Here is an 18,126-nt window from a genome sequence, read left to right as displayed (position 1 = left end):
GGGCTGGCCCTTCCACACTGCACTCATCCCCAATCTGATAATGCATGTGAGTGTGAGCGTTGCCCGGAGTCCCTTTGAGGCTCTTAGGGAACTTTGACACACCCAAATGGGAGAAAGGCTTTGGATCATGATTTCTTGGAGTTGGTTTACCTCATATTTCAAACATGAAGTCTGAATCAGGCTCTCCTTGGTTGTACTTTTATTTATTTTTTTGATGTATTTTACCTTATTCCGGGATGTAATAATTTGTACTAAACTCTTGGGTATGGTTAGTGAAAAGGGACGGGTAACATATGTATGCAAAAAGGGTAGACACCATGCCTATAGGAATTTTGAATTCTGCATATGCACATAGAAATCATGTCTATATGTCCTTCTGAATTCTGTATGCCCATCATTCACATAGAAATCATGATTATAGGACTACTACATTCATATAGAAATCATGCTTACAGGATTATCTAAATCTCTATGTTCAATCGCACTTAGATATCATGTTCATAGGTCTTAAACAATTTCTGCACTTAGATATCATGTTCATAGGTCTTAAATAATTTCTGCACTTAGATATCATGTTCATAGTTCTTAAACAATTTCTGCACTTAGATATCATGTTCATAGGTCTTAAACAAAATTCAGCACCTAGATATCATGTTCATAAGTCTAAAACGAGTCTTTTGCATTTTATACCATGTTCAAAATCAACTACGCATAGAAAGCATGCCTATAGGAACTCCTAATCGAATCTGAATCGCCTCATTCACATATGGAACTAAAATAAGTAACAATGGGTACTGTTAGCTGAAGAACTTATAATCTTCGTTAAAAACTGGCCTTTCTTTTAACAATCTGACTCCTCTTTTAATCAGTATGTGTCCAGTTTGCTTTAAACCCTGTTATTTCGTTGCTTTCTGAATTCAATAGATACCATGCCTATAGGATACTTGTCCAACACTTAGGCAAGCCTTAGGGTAAAGTCATAAATTAAATTAGTTCTGTTAATAAATACAACCAGCTGGCAGGCCTGATTCGGGCTTCTTATCTAAATTGTGTAATAAATCAGTCTGTGTCAACCTTTAAGCTCTTGTTTGTTTAGTACTTAATCAGACCCTAAACAGTATGTGTAAGTCATGCTAATTACGTGTTTCTTTGTTTAAAGGGGGTATATTTGAGCCTTTGCTTGTTATGTGCTTTCCCCTAACTTGTTATACGTGTTTTGTATGTCGCCTTAGAATTTTGCCCCTTTGAAACCACAAATAAGCCTAACATCCCTTCCCTTTAGGATTAGTAGTCCTCATGCCTCCGGGACTGATAGGATTGGGACGAGTAGTAGCATGCAATAGGTAAACGAGACCATTCTGCGCTTTAATACCTTAACGGGGTGGGAAGGGTAGATATGGATATGATGACCACGCGATAATGTCACGTGTATCCCCTCATTGAGGAGTGATTACCGGGCATTGTGAGGGGTGATCCATATTATTAATAAACCTAGGACCCCTCTCCCTTTATTTCTTTCTTTTCAACTCTTTATTTCTTTTTAAAATCAGTTTTTTTAATTACTCTTTCAAACCTTGTTTACTTTCAAACCTTTATATGATGAAATCCCCTCTTATTTGAGCCCTATTTATTTATATGCTAATTGTACCCAAATTCACAATAATAGTCTGGTCGGGAACCACACTAGTGGATTCTGAGGGGTGCCTAACACCTTCCCCTTAGAATAATTTCAAGCCCTTACCCAATCTCTGGTTGCTCAAATCAAATCTCCTTGGTGTCCTAATGCACCCTAATCATTAGGTGGCGACTCTTTAAATCAAACCTACTTCCCAAAAGGAATGAGTTGTCCTCCCAAATGTCATAAATCCAATTTCGCGAGAAAAATGGGGCACGACAAGTAATAGACTTAATTCATCATGGCAGAAAGCAAAGAGAGGATGGATTTGATAATAAACAAGATAACCACACATCTTTGATGCACTAAATATTAAACATAGTCAAAGCTTGAATAGATTACAACTTCAGTTTCATATTTAAAAGAAGTTTCAGATTGTGATGTTACATACCTAACAGTAAGTGGACAGAAGAAAAGGACCAAATAAAGGCCTAGAAATCCAAAAAGAGAAGACCAGCTTCAGCAGCAACAACAAACAAAAGCACACCAGTAAAACCGAAGACCAAATGAAGCTCTAAAGCCAACTTCTTGCCAAATGAGAAAGGTTTTCTCAAATTTTTAGAAGAATTTTGAGTCTCAAAACTAGTCTTAAAATGAAAAGGATATTCTGAATCTCATAAGCTTTTTGTTTGTGCGAAAAAAATTCTGTCCTTGAATCAGTAAAGGTCTTTTTCTTTTATAGAGTGTATAAAAACAGCAAAAAAAAGGCATATTCTGCCCTAAATTCCTAAAAGGTCAGATAGTACAGCATCTTTTGACAGTCTTGGTACAGCTGTTAGGACAGATGTCCTATCCAGATATTTACTCACCTTTTTTAATCCTTTTACTTCTGAAAATTTCCTCTTTTGGTCCCTATTTTGACCTAAATTCTGATTTTAAAGAAAACCTTTAGTCCCCTCTAGAAGCTTCTGATATTTTACCTAAAGTTCCTCTATTTTCAACTTCCCAATTGGTCCCTTTAAGTTCTGCTTGATACAAATAGCCACCTTATTTTCTGATTCTCAACACCCTAAGTTTCCATGTTCCTTTAGACCCCCCTCAAGTTTCAATTCCGAACAAACACACTAACAGGAACAAATATTAATCAACCAAACACTTTAACAAGTTAATTGATAATTTATGCAATTGAACTCACTAATTTAATCCCGCCAGGACAGAAAATTAAACCAGAATATTAATCTCAAATCATGTAATTAACTTAAATAACCTATTTTTAAATTGAACTAATCAAAATAAACAAACTAACTAGCGATAAAAGAACAGAAAGAAAACAGAAAAAGAAACAAAAAGAGTGAAAAGGAACATATACTGATTTGGCCGGAAATGCTTGAACAAACAAGGAAAATCAACGAACGACGATGCTTGAAGAAGCTTGGCCGGTCAGTGCTGACTTGGCCGGAATCCGGTAAGCTTTGAAATGAGCCAAAAGTGACACTAATCAATTGTTCTTACCGAGAACAATTGATTGGCATAAATTTTGGCTCAAATCGAGCCTTGAAACCATTAAAACTCAGAAAGAGGAATGGATTAGGGTTTTCATTTCTTTTGGAATCTCATATTTGAAATTAAAACAAATGGGTGGGGATTTGGGGAAATTGGTAGTAGGATAGTGATAAGGGGAGGCTGGGGATTGTAGGGTTAAATTTAGGGGTGGTTTGGAGTATTGCCGCTGCCGTGGGGCGATTTTTGGTGGGTGGCTTGCGGCGGCGATTATAGAGACGAAGAAGGGGTCTGTGAGGGTTCATTAGGGGTAGGGGGTCTGTTCTGACACTTAGAAGGGAAATGGAGATCAGTTGCGAGTAGGTGCGATGGGTTGGCTGCAGATGCGGAACCTGGTGCATTAAGTGAGTTCCGCACCTGTGATGGAAATTCCACAGGTGCGGTGTCGCAGAAGCGGAAATAGGACCGTAGGTGCGGTTTTGCTGGGTAGAAAACCCCAGCTCGAGGTTTTGTTATCCATTTTCGATTTTGGGTTTGAGGAACTCGGGAGAGAGGCAATTTTTCAAAGGATTTCAAGGAGCAACGTTGGGGTAAGTGATTCTAACCTATAATGGTATAAATTTCAGGAATCCATGGCTTTGTTCATCACCTAATTGGGAATTTGAGCTAGAAATTTGGGAATTTAGGGCTTGGAAATTGGAGAGTGGATTTTGAGGATTTGAGTGACCAAATGAGGTTGGATTTTGATAAATTTGGTATGGTTAGACTCGTGAGTGAATGGGCTTTCTAATTTTCTAACTTTTGTCGGATTTCGAGATGTTGGACCGGGGGTCGAGTTTGAGTGAATTTCGGGATTTGGCCAATAATTTGGTATTTTTCTTGTGGAATTGGTTCCTTTAGCCTATATTTATCGTATTGTATTGCTTATGGCTCGATTCAGGATGTTTGGAGACCGAGTCAAGAGGCAAGGGCATTTCGGAGTAGGAGTTCGCTTGTTTGAGGTAAGTAACGCTTTCAAACTTGGTTCTAAGGGTTCGAAACCCCAAACTACGTGTTATGTGGTTAATAATGAGGTGACGCACATGCCAAGTGACGGGCGTGCGGGCGTGCACCGTGAGAATCGTGACCTGGTTCATTCCATGGCATTGTTTAATGACTCTTTCTTATTGATATCCGAGTTTCCATTATATGATAAAGTAATTGAGTTGTAAACATGCTAGACACCATGTTAGGGCTTCATGCCGATACTGTTGGGACCCCCAGCGGTCGTTTCTTGCTGTCATTTCACTGATTTCACTATTATCTTGTACTCAATCATATTCGTGCATTTCATATCATATCTCAGTCTCGGTTATTATTGTTGGCACAACATATCATTGTTTCCGGGCTAGTTTCCATGACATTGTGAGCCCGTGGGTGAGACTGGAGAGTGATGTCGGAGTGAGGCTGAGAGCCTGATTATGAGTGACAGTTATGGGGTCGGGCTGCACGTCGCACCAATTATATTGATTATGATAGGTCTTGGGCCGTTGGAGCCCCTACGGAGTCTGCACACCCACAGTGGGTGCGGTTGATTATATTCAGGGATGGATCTTCCCTTGGTATGGAGATGGATCTTCTCCATGAGGCTAGTTTGGCCTATTTTCCTCGGTACTGGAGACTGATGGTCAGTGATATATATATTCTGGGATGGATCATCCCTGGGCCGTGTGAGTCATATACAATACCGAGTGGTTATGAGGTTATTATTATTATTTGGAGATGGATCTTCCCCATAGGGCTGGATTGGCCTTCCTCGGTACTGAGTGACTACTGTCAGAGATGTATATATTCCGGGATGGATCTTCCTTGGGCCGTGTGAGCCATATACAGTACTGAGTGGACGAGCATTTGAGAGTGGGAGCACATTGTGCATTTCATACTGTTGATGCATTGGCATGTAGAAGAAGTTGAGTTATATATATCTTAAACTGTTCAGATCTGTATTTACCTTATCACTTTGAGGTTTCTATTTAACTGAAAGCAAGCCTACATTTCTGTACATTGATTCTATTATATCTGTTGAGGTTGAGTTCGTCACTACCATTCATTCTATAGTTTGGACTCGTTACTTACTGAGTTGGTGTACTCACGTTACCCCCTGTACCTTGTGTGCAGATTCAGGCACTTTTGGACCCAGTGGCGGTTGTTGATCGAGGCTTCAGGCCTGGGAGATTATTGAGGTATCTGCACGTCGTTCGCAGGCCTTGACTCTCCATCTCTATCTCTAGATGTATTTTAGTTTGTTTCCTTGAACGTTGTAATAGACTATATTTTCCTTTAGACGCTCATGCACTTAGTGACACCCTGGTTTTGGGCAGTTGTATCTTATTTTAGAATTTCTTATGTTTAAATAGTTTCCTCTAAATGTTAAAAGCTTCCATTAAATGTTTTCAAACTTATTGTTGTTATATCATTTTGGTTGAGTTAAGGCTAGCCTAGTTCCACGATAGGCGCCATCACGACGGGTTGAGTTTTGGGTCGTAACAAGTTGGTATCAGAGCCTAGGTTACATAGGTCTCACGAGTCATGAGCGGGTTTAGTAGAGTCTTGCGGATCGGTACGAAGACATTTGTACTTATCTTCGAGAGGCTGCAGAACCCTTAGGAAACTTCACATTCTTGAAATCTTATCGTGCGAATCTGTTGATACTGGTAACTAAACTTCTATTATTCTATTCTCTCACGGATGGTGAGGACACGCGCTACCAGTCAGGATGGTTAGCCACCGGTACCACCAGTTGGGGCCGCGAGAGGCCGAGGTCGCGGTAGAGGCCGTAGTAGGGGTAGGGGTGTAGCCTGCACAGCAGCTAGGGCAGCACCTGCAAATCCACCAATTGCCCCAGTACAGGATCAGGTACCAGTTGTGGATGCACCAGCGGGACCAGCTCAGGCACCAGCTATGCCCTTCATGATTCCAGGTCTTCAGGAGACCTTAGCTTAGATTCTGATCGTGTGCACCAGTCTTGCTCAAGAGGTCTCTATTTCTACTACAACAGCCACTTCTCAAGCCGGGGGAGGCACTCAGACTCCCGCCACCCGCACACCCAAGCAGGTTGTTCAGGGACTCCAAACACCGGGGGCACCACCAACCCAGCCGGTTGGAGCTGCTCAGGACTATGTGGTTCCTGCCTTGCCTGATGATGAGCAACATAGATTGGAGAGGTTTAGTAAGCTTCAGCCTCCGACTTTTAGTGGTGCAGAGGACGAGGATGCATAGGATTTCTTGGATAAGTGTTAGAGGATTCTCTGTACAACAGGTATTTTAGAGACCAGTGGGGTCTCGTTCACTACTTTTCAGTTCTCTGGAGTTGCCTTCACTTGGTGGGAGGCTTATGAAAGGCGTAGGCCGGTTGGTGCAGCGCCCCTTACATGGCAGCAGTTCTCAATTCTCCTCCTGGAGAAGTATGTGCTGCAGTCATGTAGAGAGGAGCTATGCAGGTAGTTTGAGCAGTTGCGTCAGGATGATATGACTGTGACGCAGTACGAGATGAGATTTTCTGAGTTGGCCCGCCATGCTATCTGGTTGGTTCCCACAGATAGGGAGAGGATCAGGAGGTTCATTGATGGCCTCACATATCAGCTGCGGATTCTTCTGACTAGAGAGAGGGTGCCTTGTGCTTCTTTTGAGGAGGTTGTTGACATTGCTCGGGATATAGAGTTGGTTCGCCTCCAGGAGAGAGAAGAGAGAGAGGCCAAGAGGCCTCGTGGATCCGGTACTTTTGGTAGTGTTCCTTCGGGAAGTCAGTTTCACCACGGCAGGGGCCGTCCCTTCAGGCATGCTCAGACGGCTCATCCAAATCACAGTGGAGCATCATCTGGCCATGGTTCTCACAGTTCTCAGCAGGGCCACTCATCTCTCAGTGCCCTTCCAGCTCCGAGTCGTCTCCTGCACCATTAGCTCAAGGTTTATCTATGCCTAGTCCTTCTAGTAGGTATCCTGGTGCTCGGGGCTCCCTTCAATCCCAACTGCCATTTGTGGGTCAAGGTTTCTTTGAGTGTGGAGATTTGGGCCATATCATGAGTTTCTGTCCCCGCCTTACGGGAGGTTCATCCAAGCAGAGGAGTCAGCCTTCGGCTTCAGCACCAGTTACTTCACCACCCGCCTAGCTAGCTCGGGGCGGAGGTCAGTCAGCTAGGGGTCTCCCTAGAGGGGGAGGCCGATCGGGTGGCGGTCATGCCCGTTTCTGTGCACTCCCTGACAAACCAGATGCTATTGCTTCAGATGTTGTGATCACAGGTATTATCTCAGTTGCCACAGGGATGCCTCTGTATTATTTGATCCTGGTTCCACTTTTTCATATGTGTCATCATATTTTGCTCATTATTTGGATACGCCTCGTGAGTCTCTTGTTTTATCTGTTCATGTATCTACACCGCTAGGCGATACTATTGTTGTGGACCGTGTATATCTGTCATGTGTAGTGACTATTGGGGGACTAGAGACTAGAGTGGATATGTTGCTGCTTAGTATGGTTGACTTTGATGTAATATTGGGCATGGATTGGTTGTCTCCGTGTCATGCTGTTCTGGATTATCACGCTAAGACGGTGACGTTGGCTATGCTGGGAGTGCCACGGATTGAGTGGCGAGGTTCGTCGGATTATGTTCCCAGTAGAGTGATTTCAATCTTGAAGGCCCAACGGATGGTTGGGAGGGGTTGTATTTCTTATTTGGCTTTTGTGAGGGATGTCAGTATAGAGACTCCTACTATTGATTCAGTTCCGGTGGTGAGGGATTTTCTGGATGTGTTTCCTGCAGACCTGCCAGGCATGCCGCTGGACAGGGATATTGACTTCGGTATGATTGGGTGCCGGGCACTCAGCTCATTTTTATTCCACCGTATCGCATGGCCCCGACAGAGTTAAAGGAATTGAAGGAACAGCTTCAGGAACTCCTTGATAAGGGGTTTATTCGGCCTAGTGTGTCACCTTGGGGCGCACCAGTTCTATTTATGAAGAAGAAGAAGGATGGAACTATAAGAATGCGCATTGATTACAGGCAGTTGAACAAAGTCACAATCAAGAACAAGTATCCTTTGCCTCGTATTGATGATTTATTTGACCAGCTTCAGGGAGTGAGGGTGTTCTCTAAGATTGATCTCAGGTCAAGGTATCACCAATTGAAGATTAGGGACTCAGACATTCTTAAGGCAACTTTCAGGACCCGATATGGTCATTATGAGTTCCTTGTGATGTCTTTTGGGCTGGCCAATACCCCAGTAGCGTTCATGCATTTGATGAACAGTGTGTTCCAGCCTTATCTCGACTCGTTTGTTATTGTATTCATTGATGATATACCGGTGTACTCTCGTAGCCAGGAGGAGCATGCCCAGCATTTGTGAATTGTGTTGCAACGGTTGAGGGAAGAGAAGCTTTATGCTAAGTTCTCCAAGTATGAGTTTTAGCTCAGTTCAGTGGTGTTCTTGGGGCACGTGGTGTCTAGTGAGGGTATTCAAGTGGATCCGAAGAAGATAGAGGCGGTCCAGAGTTGGCCCAGACTGTCCTCAGCCATAGAGATTCGTAGCTTTCTTGGTTTGGTGGGTTATTACCGCCGGTTCGTTCAGGTTTTCTCGTCTACTGCATCACCCTTGACCAAATTGACTCAAAAGGGTGCTCCTTTCAGGTGGTCGGATGAGTGTGAGGCAAGCTTTCAGAAGCTTAAGACTGCCTTGACCACAGCTCCAGTGTTAGTCCTGCCATCAGCTTCTGGTTCCTATTCAGTATATTGTGATGCTTCTCGGATCGGTATTGGATGTGTTTTGATGCAGGAGGGTGGAGTGATTGCTTATGCTTCTCGTCAGTTGAAGCCCCATGAGAAGAACTACCCTGTTCATGATTTGGAGTTGGCCGCCATTGTTCACGTGCTGAAGATTTGGAGGCACTATCTCTATGGTATGTCTTGTGAGGTGTTTACTGATCATCATAGCCTCCAGCACTTGTTCAAACAGAAGGATCTCAATTTGAGGCAGCAAAGATGGTTGGAGCTGCTAAAGGATTATGATATTACCATTTTGTACCATCTAGGAAAGGCCAATGTGGTGGCCGATGCCTTGAGTAGAAAGGCGGTAAGTATGAGTAGTATTGCATTCCTTCCTGTTGGTGAGAGACATCTTGCAGTTGATGTTCAGGCTTTGGCCAATCGGTTTGTGAGAATGGATATTTTGGAGCCCAGTCGGGTCCTAGCTTGCGTGGTATCTCGATCTTCCTTGTTTGATCGTATCAGAGAGCGCCAGTATGATGATCCTCATTTTCTTGTCTCAAGGATAAGGTTCTGCATGATGATGTCATAGATGTTACCATTGGTATGACGGGGAATTGAGGATGCATGGCCGGATATGTGTGCCCAATATAGATGGGCTTTGGGAGTTGATTTTGGAGGAGGCACACAGCTCGCGGTATTCCATCCATCCGGGTGCCGCAAAGATGTACCAGGATTTGAGACAGCACTATGTGTGGAGGAGGATGAAGAAAGATATAGTTGGGTTTGTAGCTTGGTGCCTCAACTGTCAACAGGTGAAATATGAGCATCAGAGGCCGGGTGGCTTGCTTCAGCAGATAGAGATTCCAAAGTGGAAGTAGGAGCGGATCACCATGGATTTCGTAGTTAGGCTCCCACATACTTTGAGGAAGTTCGATGCTATTTGGGTGATTGTGGATCGGCTAACCAAGTCCGCGCACTTCATTCATGTGTGTACTACTTATTCTTCAGAACGGCTGGCTGAGATCTACATCAGAGAGATTGTTTGCCTTCATGGAGTGCCAGTTTCTATCATTTCAGACAGAGGCACGCAGTTCACATCAGAGTTTTGGAGGGCCGTGCAGCGAGAGTTGGGCACTCAGGTTGAGTTGAGCACAACATTTCACCCTCAAACGGACAGACAGTCTGAGCGCACTATTCATATTTTGGAGGATATGTTGCACGCTTATGTCATTGATTTTGGGGGTTCATGGGACCAGTTTCTGCCACTCGCAGAGTTTGCGTATAACAACAGTTATCAGTCGAGTATTCAGACGGCTCCGTATGAGGCTTTATATAGGAGGCGGTGTAGATCTCCAGTGGGTTGGTTTGATCCGAGTGAGGCTAGGCTTTTGGGCACAGACTTAGTTCAGGATGCATTGGATAAGGTGAAATTGATTCAGGAGCGGCTTCGCATGGTGCAGTAAAAACAAAAGAGTTATGCCGACAGAAAGGTCTGTGATGTGTCTTATATGGTAGGGGAGAAGGTTCTACTGAAGGTTTCACCCATGAAGGGTGTTATGAGATTTGGGAAGAAGGGCAAGCTGAGCCCTCGGTTCATTGGGCATTTTGAGGTGCTTTGGAGGATTGGGGAGGTGGCCTAAGAGCTTGCATTACCACCTAGCTTGTCGGGTGTGCATCCGGTATTTTATGTTTCCATGCTTCGGAAGTATATCGGCGATCCATCTCATGTTCTGGATTTCAGCACGGTTCAGTTGGATGGTGATTTGACATATGATGTGGAGCCAGTGGATATTTTGGAGCGGCAGGTCCGAATGTTGAGATCAAAGGATATAGCTTCAGTGAAAGTGTAGTGGAGAGGTCAGCCCGTGGAGGAGGCTACTTGGGAGACTGAGCGGGATATGCGGAGCAGATATCCACACCTATTTGAGATTTCAGGTATGTTTCTAGACCCGTTCGAGGACGAACGTTTGTTTAAGAGGGGGAGGATGTAACGACCCGGCCGGTCGTTTTGAGAGTTATAGCCATGTCCCCCATTTCCTGCTCCTTTTGTGTTCTTGAGCTGTATTTTGACTTACCGGGTTAGTTGGTTCGGGTCCGGTGAGGTTTTGGAGTGAAGAGACACTTAGTCTCTTATGAGAAGGTTTAAGTTGGAAGAGTTGACCCGATGTTGACTTATGTGTGAACGACCTTGGATTTGAATTTCCATGGTTCCGTTAGCTCCGTTAGGTTATTTTGGACTTGGGAGCGTGTTCGGAATGTGATTTGGAGGCTCATGGTAGAATTAGGCTTGAATTGGCGAAAGTTAGAATTTTGGCGACTTAGGTCGGTAGTTGAAATTTTGATATCAGGGCCGGAATGGAATTTCGGAAGTTGGAGTAGGTTCGTGGTGTCATTTTTGACTTGTGTGCAAAATTTGAGGTCATTTGGACGTGGTTAAGCAGGTTTCGGCATCGTTTGTGGAATTTGAAAGTTTAGAAGTTCTTGGGCTTGAATCTGAGTGTAATTTGGTGTTTTGATGTTGTTTTGGGTGATTCGAAGGTTCGACTAAGTTTGTATGTTGATATATGACTTGTTGGTATGTTTGGTTAAGGTCCCGAGGGGCTCGGGGTGATTCAGGATGGTTAACGGGGAGTTTGGAAATTGCAGCTAAAGCTGCTCTTGCTGGTGATTCCGCTCCTGCGGAATGGGGACCACAGGTGCGAGGTCGCAGGTGCGCTTGGGGAGCCACAAATGCGGACATAGAGGAGTTTGGTCTTTTCTGCAGAAGCGGAAGGTGAGGTCGCAGGCGTACGCCGCAGATGCGGAACCTGGTGCATTAAGTGAGTTCCGCACATGCGATGAAAATTCTGCAGGTGCGGTATCGTAGAAGCGAAAATAGGATCGCAGGTGCGGTTTTGCTGGGCCGAAAACCCCGGCTCGAGGTTTTGTTCTCCATTTTCGATTTTGGGTTCGAGGAAGTCGGGAGAGAGGCGATTTTTCGAAGGATTTCAAGGAGCAACGTTGGGGTAAGTGATTCTAACCTATAATGGTATAAATTTCATGAATCCATGTCTTTGTTCATCATCTAACTGGGAATTTCACCTAGAAATTGGGAATTTAGGGCTTGGAAATTGGAGAGTGGATTTTGAGGATTTGAGTGACCAAATGAGGTCGGATTTTGATAAATTTGGTATGGTTAGACTCGTGAGCGAATGGGCTTTCTAGTTTTGTGACTTTTGTTGGATTTAGAGACGTGGGCCCGGGGTTCGGGTTTGAGTGAATTTCGAAATTTGGCCTATAATTTGGTATTTTTCTTGTGGAATTAGTTCCTTTAGCCTATATTGATCGTATTGTATTGCTTGTGGATAGATTCGGGACGTTAGGAGGCCGAGTCGAGAGGCAAAGGCATTGCAGAGTAGGAGTTTGCTTGGTTTGAGGTAAGTAACGCTTTCAAACTTGTTTTGAGGGTTCGAAACCCCGAACTACGTGTTATGTGGTTAGTAATGAGGTGACACACATGCCCAGTGGCGGGCGTGCGGGCGTGCACCGTGGAAATCGTGACTTGGTTCATTCCATGGCACCGTTTAATGACTCTTTCTTGTTGATATCCAAGTTTCCATTATGTGATAAAATAATTGAGTTGTAAACATGCTAGACACCATGTTAGGGTTTTATGCCGATACTGTTGGGACCTCTAGCGGTCGTTTCTTGCTGTCATTTCATTGATTTCACTGTTATCTTGTACTCACTCATATTCATGCATTTCATATCATATCTCAGTCTCGGTTATTATTATTGGCATAGCATATCATTGTTTCCGGGCTAGTTTCCATGACATTGTGAGCCCGTGGGCGAGGCTGCAGAGTGATGTCTGAGTGAGGCCGAGAGCCTGATTATGAGTGAGAGTTATGGGGTCGGGCTGCACGCCGCAGCAATTATATTGATTATGATAGCGCTTGGGCCGTAGGATCCCCTCCGGAGTCTGTACACCCACAGTGGGCGCGGTTGATTATATTCATGGATGGATCTTCCCTTGGTATGGAGATGGATCTTCTCCATGAGGCTACTTTTGGCCTGTTTTCCTCGGTACTGGAGAGTGATGGTCAGTGATGTATATATTCTGGGATGGATCTTCCCTGGGCCGTGTGGGTCATATACAATACCGAGTGGTTATGAGGTTATTATTATTATTATCTGGAGATGGATCTTCTCCATAGGGCTGGATTGGCTTTCCTCGGTACTGAGTGACTGCTGTCAGAGATGTATATATTCCGGGGTGGATCTTCCCTGGGCCGTGTGAGCCATATACAGTACTGAGTGGACGAGCATTTGAGAGTGGGAGCACATTGTTCATTTCATATTGTTGATGCATTGGCATGTAGAAGAAATTGAGTTATATATATCTTAAACTGTTCAGATCTATATTTACCTTATCACTTTGAGTTGTCTATTTAACTGAAAGAATGCCTACGTTTCTGTACATTGATTCTATTATATCTGTCGAGTTTGAGTTCGTCACTACCATTCAGTCCATAGTTTGGACTCGTTACTTACTGAGTTGGTGTACTCACGTTACCCTCTGCACCTTGTGTGCAGATTCAGGCACTTTTGGACCCAGTGGCGGTTGTTGATCGAGGCTTCAGGCTTAGGAGATTATTGAGGTATCTGCACGGCGTTCACAGGCCTTGACTCTCCATCTCTATCTCTAGATGTATTTAAATTTGTTTCCTTGAACGTTTAATAGACTATATTTTTCTTTAGATGCTCATGCACTCAGTGACACCCTGGTTTTGGGCAGTTGTATCTTATTTTGGAATTTCTTATGTTCAAACAGTTTCCTCTAAATGTTCAAAGCTTCCGTTAAATGTTTTCAAACTTAATGTTGTTGTATTGTTTTGGTTGAGTTGAGGCTAGCTTAGTTCCATGATAGGCGCCATCACGACGGGTTGAGTTTTGGATCGTGACACATCACCACCAACAACTATCATATTTTAAAAAATATATATATTTTGTTGATAGAATACTAGATTAGTTAGTATTTCATTTGAATTTTACGTTTATTAATTTTCAAATAGAGATAAATTTTATGCATTCAGATTTAGAAATCAAACAGCCTTAACTATTTAGTATTCAGATCTTAATACACATCTTAATATATTCATATGTGTATTCAGATTCAGATGTCTTAATCTTAATACACATCTTGATATTCAGATGTGTATTTAGATTCAGACGTCTTAATCTTTAAAAAAATAAATTAGGCCTTAGTGTATTTTCCTAAAGCATCATGTGTGCTAGCCTCTATATATATTCCTAGTGTAATTTCTAAATATTTTCCTAATGATAGTCTTTTGTATTTCTTATAATGTACTTTTTTTTCTTTATGAAGAATATGGAAATTCCCTAGTCTTCAGTTAGATCTAACATCAATAAAGATAATACGTCTTTTGGATAGTGATACAACACATAATATTTTAAGAGATAAGAGATATTTCTCTTATTTGGTGATGAATGAAGGCAATGTTAATACAATGTCTGGTAGTACAAGAGTAATTGAAGGCTTTGAACAAGCAAATTTATTACTACTCGGAGGAACAAATTTGGTTATTAATGAAGCATTATATTGTAGTTAGTCTCAAAGAAACTTACTAAGTTTTAAAGATATTCGCCAAAATGGATATCACGTTGAGACTACAAATGATGATAAGATTGAATATTATTATATTACCACAACAAATTCAAGTAAGAAATATGTGCTTGAAAAGTTACCCTCTATTTCCTCCTGCTTGTACTACATAAATATTAGCAGGATTGAAATACATGCCATAGTAAACCAAAAGTTTACTAATTCAACTAATTTTATTATTTGACATGACCGGTTTGTCTATCTCGGTTTATGATGCGCAAAATAATTAAGAATTCACATGGACATGTATTGAATAATCAAAAGATTCTTCAATTTAAGGAATTCTCTTGTGATGCATGTTCTCAAGGTAAACTTATTACTAGGCCATCGGTAACTGAAGTTGGGATTGAATCCCCAACCATTTGGAACGTTTACAGGGCGATATATGTGGGCCCATTCACCAACAATGTGCACCATTTAAATATTATATAGTCTTAATAGATGCATCTACAAGATGATCTCATGTGTTATCAAATCGCAACCTGGCATTTGCGAGGTTGTTGGCTCAAATAATAAGATTAAGAGCATAATTTCCAGATTATGCAATTAAGGCAATTCGCCTTGATAATGCTGGTGAATTTACATCCCAAGCCTTTAATGATTATTGTATATCAACTGGGATAACAGTTGAACATCCTGTTGCTCATGTTCATACTCAAAATAGTCTGGCAGAATCATTTATCAAACGCCTCCAGTTAGTTGCTAGACCATCGCTTATGAGAACAAAACTTCCTATTTCGATATGAGGTCATGCCATTTTTCATGCAACAGCACTTGTGAGCGTCAGGCCAACGAGTTATCATAAAATCTCCCCATTACAATTGGCTTTGGTCAGCAGCCAAATATTTCTCATCTTAGAATATTTAGATGTGCTGTATATATTTCCATTGCTCCACCACAACGCACAAATATGGGTCCCCAAAGAAGGTTGAGAATATATGTTGGGTATGAATCTCCTTCTATTATTAAATTTCTGGAACCCGTGACTAGAGATCTATTTACTGAAAGATTTGCTGATTGTCATTTTGATGAATTAACTTTTTCAATATTAAAGGGAGAGAATAAGCAGCTGAAAAAGGAGAAGCCTGGAATGAATTATCACTATATTATTTAGATCCTCATACAAATCAATGTGAACTGGAGGTTCAAAAGAATTCATTTGTAAAGTACTGCAACCTACCAAGGATTACTAAATCTCATATTCCAGCTACAAATGCTCCAATTCGAGTTGATGTTCCTGTAGGACAATCTGTTAAAGCAAATAAGTCTAAGCCACACTTAAAACGTGGTAGACCAACCGGTTCCAAAGATAAAATCCTCGAAAAAGGAAATGGACAAATGATCAAAATGGTCATAATATGGAGACAGTTGCTCAAGAAGAGCTCCGAAACATAACAATTGATAAAACCTCATAAGAGGTCTATGCACCTGGAAATAATGAAAATGAAGAGATCTCAATAAATTATGTCTCAACTGGAAGATGGAACCGAAATGATATATTTATCGATAACATTTTTGCTTATAATGTTGCTGCTGAAATAATGGAACAAGATGAGGATCTTGAACTGAAATCTGTCGATGAATATAGACAGAAATGATTGGCCAAAATGGAAAGACGTTATACAAGTAGAATTGACTTCACTTAAAAAAATATGAAATTTTTGGACCTATAACCCAAACACCTGAATGTGTAAAGCCAGTGGGGTACAAATGGATTTTTGTACGAAAAAAAAAATGAGAAAAATAAAGTTGTAAGATATAAAGCACGACTTATGGCACAAGAATTTTCACAACGACCTGGCATTGATTATATGGAGACATATTCTCCTGTGGTGGATGCAATCACATTCAGGTATCTTATCAGTCTAGCAATTCATGAAAAACTTGATATGAATCTTATGGATGTTGTCAAGGCCTATTTATATGGATCACTGGAGAATAAAATTTTTATGAAAATCCCTAAAGGATTCAAAGTGCCTAAAACATACAAAGATTTCCGGGAAACTTTGTTCGATAAAGCTTCAAAAATCCTTATACGGATTGAAGCAATCAGGGAGCATGTAATATAATCGCCTTAGCGAATACCTATTGAAATAAGGGTATAAGAATGACCCCACTTGTCCTTGTGTCTTTATACAAAGATCTGGATATGAATTTGTCATAATAGCTTTGTATGTTGATGACTTGAATATCATTGGAACTCCTGAAAAGCTTCCAAAGGCAGTAGAATGCTTGAAGAAATAATTTGAAATGAAAGATCTTGGTAAGACAAGATTTTGTCTTGGCTTACAAATTGAGCATTTAAAAAATGAAATATTTGTCCATTAATCAATGTACACCGAAAATATTTTGAAGCGCTTTTTATATAGATAAAGCACATCCATTGAGTACCCCCAGGGTTGTGAAATCGCTTGATATAAATAAAGATTCATTTCGTCCTCATGAAAATAATGAACTTCTAGGTACTGAAATACCATATCTTAGTGCAATGTGGGCATTAATGTATCTTGCTAATAATTCTAGACCAGATATAGCTTTTTCTATAAGCTTGTTAGCAAGATTTAGTTCTTCCCCAACACAATGATACTGAATGGTATTAAGCATCTATTCAGATATCTGCAAGGGAATTGATATGGGATTATTTTATTCAAATGAGTCTAGGTCACAATTGATTGGTTATGCAGATGCAGGATATTTGTCTGACCCACATAAAGGTCGATATCAAACAGGCTATTTATTCGCATGTGGAGGTACTGCCATATCATGGCATTCAACAAAACAAATTATGGTTACTACTTCTTCAAATCATGCAGAAATAATAGCCATTTACAAAGCCAGTCAAGAATGCATTTGGTTGAGACCAATAACTTAACATATCCAGGAGATATGTGGTCTTTCATGGGGAAAGGATATCCCAATAACATTATATGAAGACAATGCTACATGTATAGCTCAACTAAAAGAAGGATATATTAAAGGAGACAGCGCAAAGCACATTTCACCAAAATTCTTTTTCACGCATGATCTTCAAAAGAATGGTGAATTAGATGTTCAGCAAATTCGTTCAAGTGATAATTTGGTAGATTTGTTCACTAAGGCATTGCCGACATCAACATTTGAGAAGTTAAGATACAAGATTGGAATGCGCCGTCTCCTATCAAATAAGATTTTTATCATGGGAGAAATACGCGTTGTACTCTTTTCCCTTAACCAAGGTTTTATCTCATTTGAGTTTTCCTAGTAAGGTTTTTAATGAGGCAACTCTTAATGCATAATACAAGATATGTGTATTCTTTTCCTTCACTGGGATTTTTTCCACTAGGTTTTTCTTAGTAAGGTTTTAATGAGGCACATTATCTGTTAGTGGACATCCAATGAGAAGTGCTATAAATCCTTCATCCACTTGCAACGATAGATGTCTTTGCTAACAAGTTTTGGATTTGTTATGTATTCATAACAGGTTTTAGATTCGTTATGTATTCAACGGGTTTTGGATCGATCTTGTAACAACGAAATATTTCTACAAAAGGACTCACACTATTAAGAGTATTAACTCTTTATAAGTAGCTTTTGTTTCTTTCTATTTTTCATCATGTGAACTTATG

Source organism: Nicotiana attenuata, unplaced genomic scaffold, assembly GCF_001879085.1.
Source record: "Nicotiana attenuata strain UT unplaced genomic scaffold, NIATTr2, whole genome shotgun sequence".
NCBI lineage: Eukaryota > Viridiplantae > Streptophyta > Magnoliopsida > Solanales > Solanaceae > Nicotiana > Nicotiana attenuata.
This window is presented reverse-complemented; position numbering follows the sequence as displayed.